Source organism: Rhamphochromis longiceps, linkage group LG2 (genome assembly GCF_057381845.1).
Source record: "Rhamphochromis longiceps isolate RC_006_pf linkage group LG2, R_longiceps_female_GT1.1, whole genome shotgun sequence".
NCBI classification, from domain to species: Eukaryota; Metazoa; Chordata; class Actinopteri; order Cichliformes; family Cichlidae; genus Rhamphochromis; species Rhamphochromis longiceps.
Window position 1 is genome coordinate 8596857 of NC_140558.1, and position 4989 is coordinate 8601845.

At 39.5% G+C, this 4989-nt stretch overlaps 1 long non-coding RNA gene across 3 annotated transcripts; it reads right to left on the reverse strand.

Annotated features, from left to right (window-relative positions):
• Positions 1-2710: 2710 nt before the first annotated feature.
• Positions 2711-4989, reverse strand: LOC146676939 (uncharacterized). 3 transcript variants are annotated; one of them, XR_014913072.1, is made up of 5 exons: positions 4821-4989; positions 4348-4405; positions 4060-4225; positions 3727-3822; positions 2711-3375 (listed from the first exon to the last, which is right to left on the reverse strand). It is a non-coding gene; the product is annotated as an uncharacterized LOC146676939 (long non-coding RNA). The 3 variants fall into 3 exon arrangements; XR_014913070.1 differs by lacking the exon at positions 4348-4405 and having other exon boundaries at positions 4821-4971; XR_014913071.1 differs by lacking the exon at positions 4821-4989 and having other exon boundaries at positions 4348-4813.

Genomic DNA, 4989 nt, shown 5'->3' on the forward strand with positions numbered 1-4989 from the left:
TTTTTCTATAAATACATTTTTTGGTGCTTAACCTAGAGTAAGCCAAATTAAATACAAACACAAACGTCTCACATGGGAACCAAACCACAGTATCCTGTTTGAAATTTTGACTTTTGGTACACTTTTGAAACTTTCTATTCACACCTTTGCCACTACTCAAATATGTACAAAATACAATACTACTGCAAACAATGATATACTCCCCAGGTGGAGGTTTGTGCTCTCAGTGTTTCTTGTTTGTGTTGTTGTCTTTATTTCACCAATCTTGTTGGATGACAAAAGCTTACTTAGACAGAAGATAGGATGGCACTGGTGATACCATCCTAATCCGGAGCCTAGGAATGAGAACAGGTTGGATGTTTTATCTCTGTTTCTACCATTTCTTTTAGAGTCAAGCACCAGAGTAAATTGAACCTATTGAACTGAAAGCACTGTGGATATTCAGAGTGATGGTCATGACCTCGTTAGTATCAACCTTAACTAGTTTTGCCAAATAAAAAAAATCACAGATCAGACATCGACCCTGTAAATTTAACAGCAGCAATATCAACCAAAGACCTTCAGGACTTTTAAAACCACAGCCCCTCTAATAAAGAAAAACCCCAAAGGAAAGACTTGAATGGAAAATGTGTAATTTGAAGCTATATTTTTATACTGAACGGATGTGCCGAGAGTTAATGATACAAGACATCACACTTTCTTAAAAAAATGGCCTCAGCCCGGGTTATCATAGAGCCACCATGTCTTTCAGCCCACTCCTTACACTTCCATCATCTGTCAAGCTGTATTGATTGCATGTCTTTCCACGGCGGGCATTTGACAACATCTGAAGAGATGATAAGTGTCACCACCTTCCGTGTGACCTCTCTACAGGGAGGCGAGGTGTCGACCTGTCACTTTGCACCACGCGCTTGTCATTATGTCTGAGTGGGAACCTGCCACACGTCTGCAGGCTGACCAGCTCTGCAGAGGTTCAAAGGCTTCGGGGAATAAGTCATTTCAGTCCACCAAATGGATTTCTATAATAGAATTTTCAAGGGCAGTGGAATTGTGAATAAAGCTTGCTGCTGTACAAGTGTTTGATGTAAGATGATCACAACTCAGCAATATGAAGACTTCTACACTGTAAACCCGAATAAGTTACCAGAACTCAAAAAAATTGAGGCAATCGATTGCCTCAATTTTTTTGAGTTGATCAACTCAAAAGCCAAATTTTTCCAGAACATAAAAGTTTGGATTACATGGTACTTGTATCTTTTGAGAACGGTCAACTCAAATATTTGCAGTTAATATGACTTAAAGTTTCAAGTTTACAAATTCAAAGAAATAAGTTCACAGAACTTATAAAAAATAAGTACACTACAACATTTTTATGTTAACAAAACTCAAATGTTTATTAGTTTGTGTTGTCATTATTTTAAGTACACGTTAGTCAAATATGTTGACTACTTGATACTTAAAAACATGTGACCCAAAACTTAAAATTTTTGAGGCAATTGATTGCCTCAATTACACTGAGTATCGGTAACTTAATATGCAAAAGTCATAAACATCTGCCATTGAACAGTATCTTGCCTGCTCCCTTTTAGCACTATGTTGAAATTAAATACATTTAAAAAAAAAAATTACATAAATTAAAAATAATTAACAAAAACATTTATAAATTAAAATAAGTAGACCAAAAATTGTTTAGTCAGGAAAACTGTCAGAGTAATGAAAAATAATAATTACCGTAATTGTCGGGCTATAAGCCGCTACTTTTTGCACAAGCTTTGAACCCTGCGGCTTTTAGTCAGGTGCGGCTTTTCTATGGATTTTCCATGATTTTTGTGATATCGTAAGACGATTTGTTTTGTTTGTTCCGCTGTTGTACGGCACTACGTTGCCTGGCGGAAGGATCGGGGTTCAAGAGTGGTATGTTAGTCACATGTCCGTCCGCCAGGCAACATAGTGCCGTACGAAGTAGCGCGAAAAACAAACTTCAAAGTAGCGCTGCGCATTCAGCGGGAGGCGTGGATGACGAGCGGCGATAAACTTGCGAAAAGCAAGTTATGCCCAACTCCACCGGTGGATTCTGACAGCGTGGAAAAGTGCGAAAACATCCACGATCACCAACGGATTTTGAAGGGCTGGACTGCTGCATGATGGAGAGGAGGACACCGCCACGGCCCTTCTGAGGGTGTTCGACTCTGACACTGACAACGAGGATTTCTTTGGTTTTGAAAGTGACAACGAAGGAGAGAAGCGGAGAGTGGATGACGAAGCCATCCTGAGCCTGTTCGTTTCCGACATTGGAGAAGAGGACTTTGGTGGTTTTAGAGCGCAGGAAGAAGAGAAAGATGGTGAATGACTGACTTTTCTTCTTGTTAAAGCCGTGTCACTGCACCTGAGCCTAAAAGGTAGTCCGAATCTATTTTCTGGTGTGCTGTAGGTTACTGTTATGTACTACATGTGCAAATATGTACCCATAACTTGTTTTTCAAAATATTAATAAAAGGGGTGTGTCTCCAAACAGCCATCTCTTTCCTGACAATTCCCTTTGTGCATATTCTCTTACATATGATAAGTCAACATTGAAACACCTGCGGCTTTTAGTCAGGTGCGGCTAATGTATGTACAAAACAGGATTTTCCCCTGATTTTAGCTTGTGCGGCTAATATTCAGGTGCGCTTTGTAGTCCGGGAAATACGGTAATAATATCAAAATGTGCTTTTGGCTCTCTGGCTAATATCTGAATAAGACAACAAGGCAGCAATTTGAGTGAATTACAATGCTATTTGTTTTACATTAACCAGTATCAAACAGTGAAATTTAGGTCATCTTGCGCAGCCCACAATGTTTTGGAAATAGTATTACGAAAAACATTAAAACATACAAAACATTAGTGTTGCTTTGCATTATGTTAATGAGAACAAAGGCACGTTGTATAGTTTGGACCTATTGGCTGAACACCTGTAGAGTAATCTAATAATGTTTTGAGGCATTATTTAGATGAAAGGAGAGAACTTTGAACTAGCCTTTTATAATGCTTCACCCTGCATCCTTCTTTCAGATGAGTTCCTACATAACCAAGTCATTCTTGAGGGTCTGTAACCTGGGTGACAGTTTACCACTTTCTAGACCAAATAAAATCTTTTGAGTAAATTCTAAAGTGTTGGTCAGGGCTTTGGGGTAGCTGTGGTGAAGTGCATAGATCAGTCCAAACATTACTAGGAAGGCTTCACCAAATCTGGGGAGACTGAACACGGCATCACTTTCAATGACGACAGAGATTTTCACAGGTTGGTAGTGAACTGGACTTGTTGTGTGATGGTCACTGATGACAGTGAAGAGGGCCACTTCAACACCATCAAGCTCCAACTCATCAGATTCGTCCTGAATTAATGAAAAAGAGATACTAATCACAATCTAACCCAAGAAATACAACAGACGACATATAATTTCTCATTTTACCAACTCCCACTGAGATCCAATACCTCTTTTACAAGGGAGACCTGAGTCTCACTGTAAGAGGTGAAAAACAGAAGATCCATGTTCTGCACACATAAATCAGCTAATTCACCAGAGAATCAAGTGGTGTGAGATAGACTGAAACTAAGCTAAAGGAAATACACAGGAGTAGACTAAACAAAGGTAAGTCCAAACAGTGCATCAAAATACATGTTTGTACTTTGATGCACTGTTTATATACACAGTAGTATCTGTTAGATACTTAAGGACACTCACAGTGCAGGTTCTGAAAAATCCAGAGACATCCTCATGCAGATAGACAGGAAGGGCAGGGAGAACGGTAGTGCACTTGGTGTGGATATCATGGATTTCCTATTTCCAGATAAAAACAGAATTTTATATACTGGTGAGTTTACTGAACAACAAAAAAAACAACAGTCAAATCAGAACATATGTCCACAAATAACCTGTTCACATCTTTAATACAGTCAGACAAATAGCAAACACAAAGTGGAGTAATAGCAAAATTCAAAAAGCTCATTTAAATCATTGAACCTGTCCAATGTTCCACTGGTTCAACCTATGAAATGTGTAACAATCTATTATTACCTGTTCATTGTGAATTCTTAGAATTTCAACCAGGGCATCTGCTGTCTTCCCAGTTTTTGATGCCCTGGCTGAATAAGGTCATCAGTCGAGGAAGATGGCGGTCAAGTTCAGCGTAGAATGTATTGGGCAGGTTCTGATTTGTAATCCGCTGAAACTCTGCATACAACTACAGCAGAAGGACAATACAGTTCAATTTGAAGAATCTCGCACATCTTTATAAAGCAGCAAAAAGCTGCCACATGAGTAAGAATTACAATTTTCATTTTAAACAGAGCTGATCCATATTACCTCAGACTCCATTTTTAGAGCAGGCCAGAGGTCCAAGAGCTCCTTCACAACCCTAACCCTGCACATATAGTTTAAAATATAGCGTTTCTAACAAGAAAACTGCTTGAAAGCACTCTCACTGCAGACAGGCATCTCCGTTGTGTAACTGCAGGGACAACGGGCTTGTTTGGACCCAACTATTCTGAGTCATGAGAGGGGGTTTAAAAATTTAGAGAGATTAAAATACTTTGTTTCATACTAGGCGACCGGGCGCCACCTCTAGAGCAAGTAGTATCTAACTTTTTAAACAGCCTGCGACCCTCATTACAACAACTTAATGCTAGCTCTGCAAGCGCAAAGTTTCCTTCGGGGAGAGCAGCAAAGCACATAAAAAACACGGACCGACATTTCTGCTATTCTTTTCGACACGCACCCAAAATACAACTAAATATTCGTATTTTAACAATAAACTAATATCAACATTGAAAACTTACTGTAAGTCCAGTGATGCTAGTTGCTGCCTTTAGGTCCAACTTTCTCCAGTCGTCCGTGTTGCCTCTTTGGTGCTGTTCCCGCCCATATACCTTTACTTCTTCTGTGTTTCGTATTAATGCTCATTAGCGCCGCCTTCCGCTTCGGAGGGTGAATCAGAGATTAACTCGG